We start from the raw sequence: 17,500 nt of genomic DNA, 5'->3' as shown, positions 1-17,500 counted from the left end.
ACAGCAATTTTTTTAATCCAGAATTGAACATTTAAGGTCACTGCAGGGTATTTTCACCTACATTTTTAGCACCAATGGTAATTTTTTGCAATGAATACACAGCAATAATTTTAAATGAATAGATTTGCTAGATAAACATCTTCATGTCCATCCAGTCACTCCATCTTGTCTCTAATATCCAAGTTCTTTTCTGGCAGATCCTTGCAACCCCTGCTCACCTAATCCTTGCCAGAGCCAAGGGAGTCACCCCGGCTGTAAGAAGTGAAGACCTTGCAACTGGACAAATGTCTCGTAACAGCCCATCCTTCGAATCGAGTATCTGCAGATCGAATTAAATTCTGCATTGTGTCTTCAGTTCAAATGTATTTGATTCTGTATTTGGTAATAGTTTAATGATTGATACCTAGTTTAATAAATGTTGTTGACTCACCTTTTCTTTGCCTTCTGTCTTATTTTAATATTAACCACAACATAAAAAGTCACCAGATATAATATACTGTATGTCTCCTAAACATGGTATTTAGACCAGTCACATGTTCTCTATTTGCATCATGAGAATATGATTACTTTGTGCAGTAATTACCTCTAAACCACTTATACTTGATACCACAGTATACATTTATAAGACTACAATCTTTGTTATATTACAGGAGTATTAATTATCTGCACTCTGTAATCATGAGGATATATGTAGTCTTTTTTTGACACATCAAAGGACTATTAGTTAACTATTTCACGCAGCCTGAAGGAGGTTTCAAGCTCCCTATACAGGTGGTTCTATCATTATCAACTACATTAACCCTCAGTTGTGAATTTGAGTCCAGGCAGGTTGATTAGTTCACATACCTAGATCTGGCCTTTTTATTGCACTATTTTATTCACATGTTTTATTATGATGCCATTCTATTTTAGAGTAAAGTTAAATTAAAGCTAAGTTTTAATTAACTAATGTATACTTACCTACATTTACTTTGGTGCACTGCAGAGGGAACTTTTTCTCAAGTACCTAGTTGTACTTACCTTTTGCATTATTTTAATATTTGTTGGTTTTGAAACTGTGAAGGACAAAGTGGAGAACATGTTGTATATGTAAGAAACAGAATGGGGGTCAAACCTTCTTACGGGGAAATCTTTTCTATGGGCAGGTTAGTTGTAGCTTATTACAGGAGATTGATCAAAATGAAAGAGATTTGCAAAATAAAAGACATGTTAGACAAATTAGACCTTTACAAATACCTGGAGGTTATATACTTTATTGCCAACACATTTAGATAAAATGTTATACACGATATTTCCATTTTCGAAGACATGTGCCTTAATGCAGGAAGTCTGACAAAACTAACGTCACTTGTTTACTATAACTTGTCCACGGTGGGTGATCCAGACAAGAGAAGTATATGCTGCCTTGGGAAAGGGACCGGGGCACAGATCTTGATTGGGAGGAGTGACAGGATATCTGGGAGGTGGTTGCCAAGAGCTCAACGTGTACCTTAATAAAAGAAAATGAATACAAGGTCATGTACAGATGGTACAGAACTCAGTGGAATTAGACATAATGAAGCCGACTGTATCCCCGCTATGCAGGAGAAACTGCAGCCAGAGAGGTTCTACGTCCCACATATGGTATGTATGCCCCGAACTTCAACCCCTCTGCGACAATGTACTGTAGTACAGTTCATACAGGACAAAATGGTGATTGTGATACCCAAACACCCATGGTCGCTTCTCTTTAATAAACTACTGGAAGGGGTAACCAGAGATGAAGCTGAACTCATCTGACATATCTCAAACGCTACTTAATGAGTGATAGCTAGATCATGGAGATGCACTGAACCCCCAAGAGAATCAGAGAACAAATTTCACGTCATGCTCATGGAAAGACTATCAAGCTATCTGGAAGAAACGTTTGGCAGGTTCCTAAAGGAGTGAGAGCCTATACTAACTCTAGGTGCTTTGATGTGTCCCAGCACCAGTTGAGAACAATATGAGAGTCTATAAAACTGTATACGAAAACAATGTATGTTGCCAATCCCTTCTTTGACTTCCCTTTCTTCTTCCCCTTCCCTTTCTTCTTCACATCCTCCCCACCACCACCTCCCACCCATATATAACACTCAGGTATAAATTGTCATCATTTAATTGCTGTGATACTGCAAACCCAGTTCAATGTGCCTAGTGCACAAAAAGGTGCACACCTGAGACACCTGGGAGATATGTGACAGTGGCGTTTCCCAACATCTGATTTAGTTCATTACTAGAGTTGCTGCCCAGAATAGCAGAAGTTATGGGTTCTGATCAGTGGCAGATTTCAAAATCTGCCGCCCCTAGGCACACCTGTGGTGGCCGCCTCCTTACCTGATGTGCCCTCCTCCTTCTGAACAAACACGTTCTGTTACCAACGTGACGTCGCACTGGGTCACTTGCCATGGTAATGCAGCGTCATGACATAATTCGATGCTGTGGTTCCGAAGGAGGAGGAGGATGGCAGGTAATGGAGGTGGCCACAACAGATAAAATGACTTCCCTTAAAGCTCAAATGGCCAGAGAGCGCGGCAAAAGTATTTGGGCGGACATTTTTGTCACCCCTAGACCGGGGCCTAACGGTCCTTATGGGAAATCTGCTACTAGTTGTGATCCTGTTGGGTCTGACAAGGGGCCTTAGACTTGTCAGTATTGGTCTTATGGAAATATTTTATGAGGAAGGTGGTGAGACTCATTTAAATATACTTTGCATGTCTCATTAGGAGATCTCCCAGGTACCTTGAGCTGTGCTCTTTTTTGAGCACATGTGTTCCTCCCTATGTTATTTGGACCGAGGTTTGAGGGGATATATATACAGCTTCCCTCCGTAAGACTCTCCAAGAAGTGAGCTTCTAGGGCACCTGGGGGACTGTTGTGAAAAACTCAAACATGGAATTCCACTTCAGGCTCACGAGATACATTCTCCCAGTAATTTTGCATTGAGTACATAATAACGATTATATATTAGAGGCTCCAATGACATATGCGGTAGCACTTCTTTACTAAAAGGGTAGTGGATTCATAGAATTGGCTCCCAGAAGAAGTGGTGGATGTAAATACAGTAAAGGATTTGGAAACATCATGGGATAGACCAGGGGTCTCAAACTCGGTCCTCAAGAGCCACAAACAGACCGGCTTTTATGGATATCCCTGTTTCAGCACAGGTGGCTCAATCAGTGCCTCAGTGCTTGACTGAGCCACTGATTGAGCCACCTGTGCTGAAAGAGGGATATCCATAAAAGCCGGTCTGTTTGTGGCTCTTGAGGACTGAGTTTGGAGATCCCTGGGATAGACACAAGTTATCCTAAATCTAAAAAAAAAAAGCCTTGATATGAATGGGGCTGAGGGGCTTATTCTTTATCCCCCATAGCAGCCGAGCCGGCCATTATTCGGCCGGAATTCATCACTGACTACAATGGAGAATTTTGACCACAAACGTTCATTCTCTACGGCGGATATGGAATAAAAGCCTCAGAAGTTTTCACGCTAGCTGGGGAAATGGTCAGTCTGGTTAACCAAGTGGTCTTTTTGTGCAGGCAATTTCAATGTTTCTATGTGCCCAAATTGAAAGTAATCTGAAAGTGTATTCATAGTATGTATAGTATGTATATACTATATATGTACATACAAACATATATATATATATATATACACACACAATTTGATTGTGTTAGTCAAAGTCTCCAAAGAGGGGACCAATTATGGGGATGTGACAACTCATAGTCGTTAGCGCATTTGTGCACGTGTCTTTTCCCCACAGACGACACTACTGATTCTCTTTTAATTAGCCCATAATTGAAGCAAGATCTACTGTATTACAGTGTAGGCTGCCAGTTGCTTTGTCCTTTCTGACATTCCATGAGAGAGAAGCGGGTCGAATTATGGGAGTCGCCCCTCAGAGACAAGTCATTGACAGTCTTTAGTGGGTCTAACCCACAAGTGCTCCAAAGTGATGAAAGGATTTACATTACAAATGATGACAGATAAAACGCTAGCAAAAGAGGACTCCCAGGAAGAGGAAGAGAAAATAAACACCAAAAGCCTTGACAGACAAAGTTGTCATAATTACCTTCTTCTTGCAAAACTCTGCTTGCTCGTCAAGAGATCCAAGAGATCCACCAATAACAAAACAAGGTGTCACTGCAAGGAGAAGCATTTTTAGCTAAAACAATTTTTTGTATATAAACATTAGAACGAGACAGTTTAGGTAGGGATTCATATAATTTACTATTATTGTTTTTTTTTAAATAAACTTATTGTATTTAAATATGTATTAAATTTAGCTAAACTGTATTATTGTGATTTTAAGCACCAATGTATAAAACTTTGTAAATTACATGAGCTATTCTAAAACAATCAATGCAGTATCTTTGTATCTCTCTATCAAATGAGATATTGCTTAAAATCAACATTCTGACAGTTTAGACCAGCAATAAGAACTAACAAGCATAGGAGAAATAGCTATTGGACCAATTGCTGGAACTAAACAGCTGAATACATTATATTCAGGCTGTGATGATGCCGGGTATGAAGATAGACTGCAAAGAGACATATGACATAACCCCAGAAGAAGTCGATACACAGATGAAACGCGTTGGGCATTTTGGACTGCAGAGGCCACCGTACCCACTCCACCAGGAACCAGACGGCTGATGCGAGGCGAATGCAAGGCAACCCGGGGCGCAAGTGAAAGACGCAGAACGGGGAAGCCGTACATGTGGGCAACAAGGAACCGAGTTCGGGGAGGGTTGGAGTGCACCCATAGTCGCTTTCTGCTTTTGACCAGCGGGGAAAGTGTGAGTTGTCCCTTTTCCCCTGTGTTCTTTGTCAATGAAAGTAAAATGTTAATGCCCCATATTTCATGCATCTGTGCTTTCTTTTCTATATAGATTTTCCAAGGAGTAACCACTTCAGAGGACCCTGTTCCATGGAGATGCAGTACAAGTGATATCAGGGTCTATTTGTATTCACTGGGTTATTGCACGGTTATATTGCACCAGGTTGTTTAGTTTCCTCAATGGTGAAAGCCATGCATCATTTGAGTTACTCTTCCCTGGAGAACATCCACTATTAATCCTATGCAACATTATGATCTTCACTAATTAACGTAATGAGATTGTACCAGTGATTTTTGTAAAGGGAATCACATTATTCTCTTGATGATAATGGGGATAATAATATTAATTTTATTTCATATAGCACTTTTCTCCGAATGGGACTCAAAGCGCTCTCAATTACAGTATAGTGAACAGTACGCAGCACATAGGACTTTTACAGACACAGTCCCTGATTACAATCTATGATGCACAGGCAGTGACAGATAAAATTACTTGCCAAAGGAGCTGATACTGGGAATTGAACCAAGTTCCCCTAATTCAGACTCTGAACCAGTTACTCACTTTACTGACTGAGCCATCCCTTCTCCTGATATGTATCTTTCATTCAGAATAAACTACTGTTGACTTTCCAGAGAAAAAAGACTGCACAGGACTAAGGTATAATTGTAATTGGTTAATACGGTGCTACACTATTCTGATATAAATTAGAGCCAAACACAAAAATGGGAAGGGACCCAGAATATCTCTAATAGTGTGAACACAAATATGTTGTAATAAATCAGAATACGCGATTAGAATGGATGTAAATAAAACATACTGTAATGTGACGCCTGACGAGACCCTTAAAAAAGTTCCTGTCGGAACGAAACGTGTGTTGGGGAATGTGTAGCATAATGTCAGACCCCACGGAGGGTGGAGTTTAGGGTAACAAAGGTCTGTGCGCATCCCAGTTTGCTGCAGATTCCTTCTTGCAGCCGAGATTTGGTTTGGCAGTTTAGCTCAGCTCCACATCTAGACAGATCTGAGTTTGGTGTACTCTACTAGTAAATAGAATTGCACTTTAGCAGTACATATGTTTTTGTACATCGGATCCTGAGCTCATCAGCTCTTATTAGCACATCTATCATAGGCTTGGGAACCACTGCCATGCACAATTTATGTAAGACTTGTCCACTCGATTGCTGAGCATCATTTAATACTTAGGAGCTTCTGTACTTAAAGTGTCTATCCTTACTATAACGGCTAATTATTCAACACTGCAGAAGTCCGATTTACTTTACCAGCTCATAGCATTACACACCAGCGGTACATAGGATTTGTACATCTTATCTGCATGATTCTGGGCACTTGAGCTCTAATTAGCACATTAATCCTAGGCTTGGCAACCGTTTGTGACTTGCTTTGCATTTGATACCTAACTTCTTGGTTGCATAGCGTTACAATATGCTTGGAAGGTACTTTGTCGTGTATTCATACTAGAACTAATTGCAGCGCTAGTTGCTAATATATAGTACATACTGCATCATTGAGTATTCCACTCCCGATCTATTAGATCAGTCTGAGAGACATTGACTCTGATCACATTATCAAGTCATCTATCTCACTCTCCCCATCCTCCACCCTCCATCTTTAAAGTTGCATTATTTTATTTTAATTTATTAAATGTTATGATTTAATTACATCCATTCTACTTGCCAATTTGGATTTATTACAACATATTTGTGTGCACGCTATTAGAGATATCCTTGGATCCCTTCCCATTTTTGTGTTTTGCACTAACAGACATGGGATCAATAACTTTTTGGTCAGTAGATATTGTGTACAGTATTTCACCACCTGACGAAGCTCCTGTGTGCGAAACACGTAGGGTTATGGTCTACGCTATTCACTGTGGTCAAGTGGAGCAGCTGAAGAGAACTAACCACCCCCTTCGAACAGTGAAAGCCAAAACAGAGAGGAGAAGGAGTAGAGCTAGAGAGGTAATATCGTTTTTTGAATCTGGTGCCAAACCAACTTAGGCAAAGACTCATGAGACGGTATCACTTCCGAGACTTGGTGCAGGACGCCAACATCGGAAGAGTAGTCAGGCGATCATCCGGGACATACATATATACATACATATATACAGCGAGATCTCCGGTACGTACATATTCCTATGCCCGCGTCAACACACACCTGTCGGTGTTTACTCACAAGTGAGCGATATTAATTTTATATTTTTCTTATACAGGCTGTGCTCGTCTGTTTTCTCGTTTGCAACCCCCATATCTATTTGCTCCTGGATGTTCTACGCCCTATTGTGTATTTACTTTGGCCTATATGGTCCCCATTGGCAATGAGCATGACTGTGCATACCGTAGCATTGAATCATAGTTATAGCTCCCCATACGCCATTTTATGATTTCCTAAGTTCTTCCTCATTGGGTCATCACTAAAATTATATAATGTTTATATAATGTGTTATCTGCCCATTATCAATGAAATTGTATGAGAAAATGAAGCAAGTAGAAGGGAAATGTACCGTATGGGCAACACCCACCCCTGGAGGTGGAAATCAATTTAAACAAACCTATTCATGTTCATTGTATTTGAAATATCACACATTCCTGTGGCTTAGCAAGAACAGGATTTCTCATGTCAAAATTTCACAACAGCAATCTCTACTAATCTCCATGACTGGCACTGGTGTATAAAAGAGACTCCAACAGACAGACCAAACACAACTTCCAGAATCTCTATTCCTTCATTTATTTTCAGGAGCAGAGTTTATTTTCCGTCAAAACCAAAAACAACCATGTCTGGAGCTAAAGGAAGTCACGGCCATGACCATCAGAAGGCAAAGTGCCACGATACACCAAAGGACCATTGCCAAGACAAGAAGAAGGATCACTGTGAAGATCCCTGCCCAAAACCAGTTGAACGTAAGTTATTTACATGGAAAACTATAGCAAAATATAGTTATTTCTCAGTTTTGCTGCCAGAGGGGTGTGGAACACATTGCTTTGTATGGTGTTGCTGGGCCCTCTGAAAGCAACACAGATAACACACTTAATACTTATGACGTTTACATGAAATGTTATTTTATTGTCTAACAATTGTATTGATGAAAAGTCAATACCTGGTTAACTTTTTTTAGCCATTACTATGCAAAAGTGGCTTGAAATTGTATTGAAGATTTTATTTGTCAAGTAATATTAATAACTGGGCATCGTAGATCGTTTGTCACCATGTAAAGTATGGGTACTTAAAATCTGCTTTCTTTCATCCTTACTGTACATACTAACGGATGCCGTTTTACGTTTACTCCATTGACGAAAGCTATTCTTTACACAGTGAATTTCATAGCCAAAGAGGTTGTGTGTTCTTCGATTAAAATAAATATGAGATCCCCATTTAACAGCCATGATCATTCTATTTCATCGAGCATTTGCTTCCTATATCCCCATAATGTATCTAATCTCTCCAATGAACTGGAAAACATGGTGACTATATATTATTGTTTTTCTCTCACTTTTTTTTAGCATGCAAACCTGCCAAGACATGCCACGAGGAGAAACCTGCCTGTCCAAAAGGTAAGATAAACAGATGGACACAGTTTAGTGATATTGAATTAATACCAGGCAGTAGACACATGATGATTAATGCTCACACATGGAGTTCTAGGCTAAAAATAGGAGGACGCTTGGTGGTTTCTACATGTGGAGAAAAGATGCTCAACTTTGGACTGAGTCACAGAGTAAAATTTGTCAGCAATTTGTTGAACACCATTATACAACCCCATAATAACTTAGTTTATATACCATATACAAGCTGCCACACTGCTACAACCATGCAGCAATATGTACTTATTGAAGAGCTTGTCTCAGTGTGTTGTATTAGATATGTAGTACTTACATTTAAGTATTATTTGGGATCACATGTTGCGTTTCTGTTGCCTATTTTGTCATGTTTCCTGCTAATAACTGTATACTACATATACTGTATGTATTCATACTTCACTGTGTTTGTGCAGATTTTTTGTGGGGCTTAAATGCAATTTCTGCGTGGGAGACGCTTCCCCTACATGTAGCTTAATGTATATTTTCTCTCTGACAGAACCCTGCAAACCCACCCCACCAGAACCTTGCCAGAGTCAGGGCAAACAATCAGGATGTAAGAAGTAAACACTACAAGAGAAGGCCGCTCGTGGAATCAAATAGCTGCAAATTTATTATAATTGTATTGCTTGTTTACTGAATAAATATCTTAAATTTTATTGTTGGTAAGGCTGGGCTCACCCACACAATACATAATCGTATAAATGCCCTTTGGGGATCAAACAGATGGTTGCCCATCAGCTGTGCCACTGGCTGATAGACATGAGTCGGACCACCTGAATTCATCGGCTAGATCCAGAGGAGGTTGCTGGACTTCCTCTTCATAGGGAAACATTGGGCGGGTGTTGCATGCCCCCATCTTTTGGCTGCCTTTCAATTAATTCAATCTGGACACTGCTCACAAATTAGAATTGGTGTTATATGGTTAACATAAAGGTTCAAGATACATTGATCTAAAAACATTCTCTTAACAATCCGGTGGTGCATAGAATTGCCCTTGTAATTATGGCTGGCTGACAGTTGTAGCAATGCATGGCAATGTATGGTGTACAAATACAAACTGTAATAACAAATCACAAGAGTGTTTAACTGTGTACAGAAAAATCTGTATTTTAAAGGTTAGGTTTCGGGAAACTTCCATAGATCTCACATACAAAGGCTGAATAAACCTTTGTTAAATTAAATAATAACCCATCATGTGTCCTCTCTAAACATATAATACAAGGTCTTGAAAGACCACTAATGTGTTGAAAATAAGACACCGGGGTATAATAGATCTGAGAACCACACGTTTCCCGGTGCCCTGTGCCACTCAAGAAGTCAAGCACCTACAGTATCCATGAAAGCTTACTTTTCATGTCCACTTCAATTGATTCTGTCATCACTGTAAGTGTATCTCGGAAAACATTGGAAGACAATGCATTGCAGGGTGAACTGGAAGTCAATTGGAATTGAATGAAGATTATTATATGAAATACAGTACATGAGATGTCACTCTTCGTAGTGCTTAAGAAATCACTTAGCTGTTTCTGTTTAACCAACAGTTCATTTCTGCACATGCAAGTATAGAGGCAACAGCCATGTGTTACTATAACATTGGTTAATTCCAATGAGGACTCGGGATACATACATAGATAGAGAGACAGACAGATGGAGATGGAGAGAGAGGCATTTGAGTGCATTAGCCTCCATATTTAAAATAAGAGAATATGAATTATGTAAGGGACTCATGATTATTTAGAGTATTGTGGGATGGTGGGGAAGACCTTGAATTATATTTAATTATTATGGCAAATATAATATAGCTATTACAGTTGGTGATAATATGATGTTTGTGGAAGTTGAAAGTAGATTTCTTCTCAAGAATTACCATAAATTACACTCTTACCACTTAAAAGGCAGGTTTCACTAACTGATATCTTATATTAATAAAAAGGTAATATTATTAATGTAGCACCTTCCAATGCCAAAGCACTTTATAAGTTTGTCTTTTTCAACCTCATAATTTTAACATGAATGATGCTGGATGTGGCACATGTCTTCTTTCTAATATGCTGTGAAAGTGCAAATTTATCAGCAACAGGACATCCTCGGCAGGAGTGACCGGGGAACACATGTGGACATTGCGAGCAATGTGAAAATGTAATTAAAAATCACCTGTAGCACAGCCCAGCCCATAATTCTGTCTTCATAAACATCATACATGGATCCTACCATATACTTAAGGTGGAGGGAATGAAACTCTCCGCAGGGAAGAAGAGACTTGTCGAAACCCACCCACTCCCTGGTCCCCTCCAGACTTGACTATGGAAACTTACTCTATCTTGTCTTGCCAAGCAACCAGGCAATTCAGAATACCGGAGTTAGAACTATCCGAAAGACACAACCAGTGAATCCATAGAAAACTTCCCTGGTTGCCCAATCAGGCAGCTAATTGAGTTCAAGAAGTCACATGGCCTATTACCAACATACATTTCAGAATAAATTACTCCAGATACGCTACCAATACTACTCCAATAACCAACAACGCACTCAGGGGCCTATGCAGCAATTTGCGATATGTGTGTGTCGGCAGCGCGCTTAAATCTCCTGTGTTTGCCGGGAATTTGCCGCTAAATGCAGTAAATGGCGATTGTGAGGGAAATTGGTGAGTTGCACATGTTGCGAGTACAAGGCGCAGCGCTCCGCGTTACTGCAGTCAGTGGCGGAAGACTGCATGTATCCGTATTTCACTTGAATGTGGCGTCAACCTCTGCACATAAATAAAAAAAACCTCCTTCTTGCTTAAAGCATTCAGTTACTCACGGTAGTGACTGTCTTGCTGTTACTGACATTAGCAAACCTTTTACTGCGCTGTCCCTAATTAGATACTTTTAGAAACATACTTGGTGCAGTGCTACAGTTGTGTCTTCTGTTCTTTGACACGTGAAGAGGTGATACATGTGTGCATGTGACTTGTGACATTTCATGTACATTTGTGTTTGTGTGTTGGACTAGGTTGCAAAGCTAACATTTCAGTGAGTTGCTGTGTGTACTGTAACCCGTGCATGCAGCAAGAGGGGGATGACATCATGCATCTGTATTGAAGGAGAATTTGGCGGCAACTTTTGAACATGAAAAAATCACCTCATGATAGTTTGAAGCATTCTGTTACTCACAGCAGTGTGTTTCTTGCTGCTAGTGACATTAGCAAGGCTTTCACTGCGCTGTCCCTCAATAGATAGTTTTAGGAACATACCTGCTTCTTGTCATTCACAAGACAGACACCTTTGGCTAACATTAATAATGTATTTTATTATAAACAACACATGTAACAGGTTCTGAATGACATGTAATACAATTGAAGCTGCGCTGCCAGCAGCAACAGTACAATGACACAACAATGTCACTAGCAGCTGAAATTTTCGGCTCTCGGCTGCTTGTTGGTGCCTTCTTGTATTGCCGCAGCTTTTTGGCGCTTTTCTCGCAAGGAGTTTCTCCCGCGCACCCCCGAGATCTTACTCGGCATCTACTGAATTCTGAGTGCTGCTTAATATGGCGAAATAGCCATTCTCGCCACCCCGCCGGCGCTTGATTTCCGGCAACAATTGCATATGCCGTATTTCAGTTAACTCGCACATATACCGCCATCAACTGCATACTACATGCCAATCTCGCAATAAAACAGCCAAATTCAGCCTTCTCGCAAGTTACTGCATTGGCCCCTCAGTGTTCAAATTTACCAGGATTAGAAAAAGAGCTTTCCTCAGCAGAAGGGAACATGCTTTCAAAATATCACTTAAAAAACAGCTCTTCTCTGAAGCATGTTCACCACATTGACCGTGCTACAAACCCCTTTAATAGCCCCTGTTTGTGTGTGCATCTATGTCATAGTCTGTATTATTGAATAGCCCCTGTTTTTCATGCCTTTAATGTAGTCATTTAGGAAATCCATTAGAGGGAACCAAAAACACAAAACTATATTTACAGAAGGCACATGATGTAATCTGAATATCTGTATATTCTCCGCATCTGTGGGTATAGTTGCATGTTGTCAGTAGCTCCTGTTCTTGCATTATGAAGCCCAAGTAAGTTGCTCCATTTATTACTTTCTATAGAACTGAGATTGCATTGGTCTATTTTTTCAGCATTCTAACCCTGAAAAAGCTGGAGTTTCATTTATTTTCACTAAACCTCTTCAGTATTGTTGTGGTTAATTTAACAGAAACCATTGAGCCCTTCAGGGGACGAAAGAAAGGGAATGTTGGTTTTGATTCATTCTCTAATCACTGCTGTTTGTTACTTGATCAAACATGAAAATATAATAGCACATCATTAAACACAATGAGGACCCTGCTATATGATCCCCCCTACACCTTACTGTATGTTTTAGTAATCCCCAAATACACACCCTGTGAACCCCACCAGGGGCCATTAAAATGTATTGTGCCAGTATTACCACTAAATATCCAAATGTATATAGCAATATGTTGTGGGCTCTTTTTTTGGCCCATGGTTGAGGACATATCTATATGACTTAGCTAAAGTTATCGGCTGCTAAAGTACAATAAGCCTCCTGTCTAACACCATTCACAAAGTACTATACAATTGTAACCACATAACTGCAAATGTTAAGCAAGTGAATGAACAAATAAAGCATCCTGATGTTTAGCCAGCTCAACCCTCATCTAATTTTACCGAAGTGCATCTACTGTATATCACTTATACAATTCCATCTCATTATGGTATTCCTACTGTCTCTGTGTCTCCCTAAATACCGCATAGATTGTAAGGGCAGACGTTCTTTTTTCCAAGGTTCTTTTATTTGATGCACTTTTCCTAATTTTGTACCATATTTCCATTATAGCCAGCTACAATATGTAAATCGTTATGTACATGATCAACACTGGCAAAGCAAAATGTATTTATTTCTAAAATAGATGGCGTAATATAATGCAATAAATAATACTTTAAGTAAGGAAATGTGGTAAAAAAAAATGGTCAAAGCTCAATACCTGTGAGATCCTTCACAAAAATAGCCCCAGAAAGTACTATATACATTTAAAAAACATAAATACGTACATACTTATTTGTGATCTAAATTGTAACACAAATCCCACACTCCTCCCCTTCACATTTGTCCTCGTAGACTCAATTATATTTGAATACACATTTCTCATGTTGCATAATATCTTACCACACCTAGAACTGCTATCCGCAGAAACGTTTGGACAGGAACAGCCATATGTGGTTAGCGTCCTCCTACAGGTGACTAAGGCCCCACTCCAAACAAAAGACCGTCATCCATAAAGTAAAAATGGCAACAATGAGGCTGTTTCTCAACTATAATAACATCTCTGATGACATAATGTTACTGTGAAGCTCAGCTTTTGAAGTTTGTGTAAAAACAAGCATACTTAGGAAGCTTCTAAGGTAACCATTATATTCATTAAAAGCAGCTCGTCACATAATGCCACAAAACCTGGCCACCCGCAGGAAACATTTATATAACGACTGATAACTATCAAAGAATTCAAAGAGTGAGTTATGTATTTGTGCGCTAAATACATAATCTCAGGGATTGGGTGACACTTATTGAAGAGGAGACAAATAAAGCTGAATTTGTGCAAATAAACATCAACAAAATAGAAAATAAAAAATAAATCTATAAAAAATATTATAAAGAATCCAAAATAATGTTGTCGGTTTGTGCTATAAATGGAATGAAATTAACATTTATCATAAAAACGATCACTTAGTATATTTGATAGCATTAATAATATAAATGAATGTACAATAAAAAGACAAGATTAATTTATTTATGAATTAATTCTCAACATATATGTTTTTTCCGTCCCCGAAAAAATATCTCATTTTAGAACCACTGTTAAATATAACACAAATGGTTCATTCAGATTATTTAAATTGGTTAATTGCTTGATGTATTAATAATCCTGGTAAACCAATGGGATATTTAAGACTTCTGTTGGAAGCTGCACACATTTTCCTGATGAATTGCACCTGCATGAAACATGGTCATAGAAGAAAAGCTTGTGAGAGACTAAGCTAAGTTATTATTATTATTATATACACATTTACACATACTGTCTCATTTCCCAGAATCCCTTGCTGCAGTGGAAGCGCTGTATGCTAAGAGATAACGGGGAAAGGCAGTGTTGCAGACGTGTCGGAGACATGTGAATGTGCTCACAAGTGATTTTTTATTTGCTTGAACCTTCAACAATGATAAAGATAGAATTCTGTACAATGCAGTGAGGATCCTCTGTCAGATTTAAACTGCACTTCTATGTGGTGCAATCCACTTTACGTTGAATATTCTCTTTGTCTCCTTCAAGTGTCTCCACACCTCTTAACAGTATTGTGTCATCCCATAATCTTATTGTACTATCCACTCTGCCTGTCTCCTCTTTGCTGTGTTTGTCTCTACGCCTCTCTGATTTCTGGAAGCAATGTTTGCCTGCTTCCCTTTATTCATGGACCTCCCTTTACAACACTGTTTACTGAGCGTCTCTCACCTCATCGACGCATCTTGAGGGAATGACCTCACACTTACTCCTGCCGTCTCTGGTTTCTCATTGCGACTATGGGCCGACTTTAACTGACTTATTAGGCATTAGAAGGCATTTTATAGCAGAGCACTGCTTAGTTAATATGGCCCTAAATCTTAGAGCATACTTTATTGTAGGGGAAAATACCTAACATCTCTATTACAGTGTGCTTTCCCTGCTGTTACAGTGGATCCATGCAACCCATGTGCCCCTGATCCATGTCAGACACAGGGCACACCCTGCAAGTGCCAGCAGTGAGGATGCTCATTAAAGTGATGCCTTCTGACTGGCCCGTAAAGGAACACACCCAGATGCACCCTCCTAATACTGTGACTGCTTCAGAAAATGTTTACAATCCATATAACAATTTTACATTTATCATCTAGAACAGGGGTGCTCAACTCAATCCGCAAGCCCTCACCCCTAACGACCCCACCAGCTCAGGTTGACAGGACATCCCAGCTTCAGAATTGAGCCTCTGATTGAGCCACCTGTGCTGAAGCAGGGACTGTGCTTATAGTGCCAGCGACATCGCGGCAAAACAAATGTATTGCCGCCGTCGCGCATGCGCTTCTAGTAGAAGCGGCGCGATGGCTTGGGCGCGATCGCTGGAAGTCAAGTTGATTTTTCCAGCGACCGCAGCGTGACGTCACCGTCGCTGTCGCCGGTGACAGCACTATAAGCACAGCCAAAGCTACCTGTGCTGAAGCTGGGATATCCTGAAAAACTTACCTGTTAAGGTGGCTTGATGACTGGAGCTGAGCACCCCTGATCTAGAATGTATCAAACATGGTCTTGGTGATGTAATAAAGGATTGGTTATACAAAGCCTGGTTTGGAATGCACTGAGCTCTTGAGAAAAGATGATTTGATCAGACCATTTATAAGTGGCTCTATTTTAATACTTTCTTAAAGGGAATAATGAGAAAAGTCCAGTCTCCAAATGTCCTTACCAGTAGGAAATGTACAGGAGCCCAACAACGACCTGGACAGGTTATCTGTGTTTAAGTTCTATGGGTTCTGCTTGCCTTTAATATGCAGTAATAACCAACAGGCGAGTATTCCACTCTGTAGTGTATATGGCAGCCAGCTTTAAATATTGCTTGGTACAATCGTGTCTTATTTAGCAGTCAACAGCTGCTAATCTCTCTGAATGGATAACAAATCTTAAATCGCCTCTGAAGTGTAAACCATAAGGAATTCTCTGATCACCCTTATGTCCCCTGGTCTTTCAGCCTGTGAATCACTATCATTCATATAGAAGCTTATTTCCGCACTAACTTGAGGCTCAAACACAAGAGAAGCAGAGAATACTTAAAGAATAATGATTCAAATCAATTTATTTGTATCACAAATATCAGAACTTTACTATATTCAGGAATATTGAAATGTCTTCTCTAATCCCAATGCAGTCCGGCTTCCCATATTCAAAATATTTTGCTAAGTGACAATGTTTTTCAGACCAGAGCTGGGTAGAACATCATGAAAGCATAGATTTTTATGTAATATGTTGTGAAGTCATCTTCCCTTGCATGGAAACATTTTAGGCCCATACAATATCAAATACAGAACTTGCACTGACCCTGTGTTAATCAAGATAATCACTGCAAATAATGTCACAAAAAGTCTAATAGCAAGTTTAAAAAAATGAGGTACATAATCACCCCACGGATCTCCAAAGCAACACCAGTGTTTCAGGCCTGAGGAAGGGGCGAGGAAGCCTGGAACACTGGTGTAGCGTTTGAGATCCGTGGGGTGACTAGGTACCTCTTATTTTTTAACTTGCTATTAGACTTTTTGTGATGTTATTTGCCGTGATTATGTTGATCTTTGAAAATTTACTTTTTGTAATAAATGATTTTATTTTTTCAACTAATGAGGTAGTAGCTTTTGATTTATATTTTTAAAACCAGAGACATAACATAAAACACAGACAAAGCTCAGTGCACATCCAGAAAAACTTATATACGGTACAGTGCCTAAATATACATGTATAAATAACTAATAAATAAAATGGTCTTTTAGTTTAACATTTTGGCCAAATTGTTGTACACTGTAAGCCCTTGAGCCAACTGCACGACAGACCACGTATCAAGGGTCCCTACACTAATATAGATTCTTAATAACTTGTGCATTGCCAGGAAGAATGATTTATAATAAATATGTCAATATTAGTTGCAAAAGTTCTAAGTCTGATTGAAGCTTTTATTAACCTGTACATTACCAGGAAAAGCACTCTGTAATAGATTTGTCACAATCACACTGTAAGCAGGCAAGTTCCCCTGAGAGTGGGAGATGCCATGGAGTGAGCTTTTACCCATTTAAATGTGGGAGAATATAGATTCTTAAAGCTGCGGTCCAGTCAATATCCTGCATGTGTGTTTTTTTTAATAAATCAGTTCTGTAGTAAGAAAAAATACTTTTAGCATTTTCTGTTTTAAAAAAAACAACTTCGAAAGACCAATTTTCTTGTATTCTATTTTAACAGCCATTTGCTA

General features: G+C 39.4%; 1 long non-coding RNA gene across 2 annotated transcripts in view; it reads right to left on the bottom strand.

The window, feature by feature from the left end:
• Positions 1-1,244: 1,244 nt before the first annotated feature.
• The window catches only part of LOC142500870 (uncharacterized), a 42,855-nt gene continuing 26,599 nt past the window's right edge, over positions 1,245-17,500 (bottom strand). For both annotated transcript variants that reach the window (XR_012803324.1, XR_012803325.1), the window contains exons 2-3: positions 4,091-4,161; positions 1,245-1,489 (exon numbers count right to left, since the gene is read on the bottom strand). This is a non-coding gene — a long non-coding RNA (uncharacterized LOC142500870). The remainder of the gene's footprint in view (positions 1,490-4,090; positions 4,162-17,500) is intronic.

This window comes from Ascaphus truei, chromosome 8, assembly GCF_040206685.1.
Source record: "Ascaphus truei isolate aAscTru1 chromosome 8, aAscTru1.hap1, whole genome shotgun sequence".
In the NCBI taxonomy this organism is placed as follows: domain Eukaryota; kingdom Metazoa; phylum Chordata; class Amphibia; order Anura; family Ascaphidae; genus Ascaphus; species Ascaphus truei.
The sequence above is the reverse complement of the archived record's forward strand: the minus strand, read 5'-3'. Positions and strand labels throughout refer to the sequence as shown.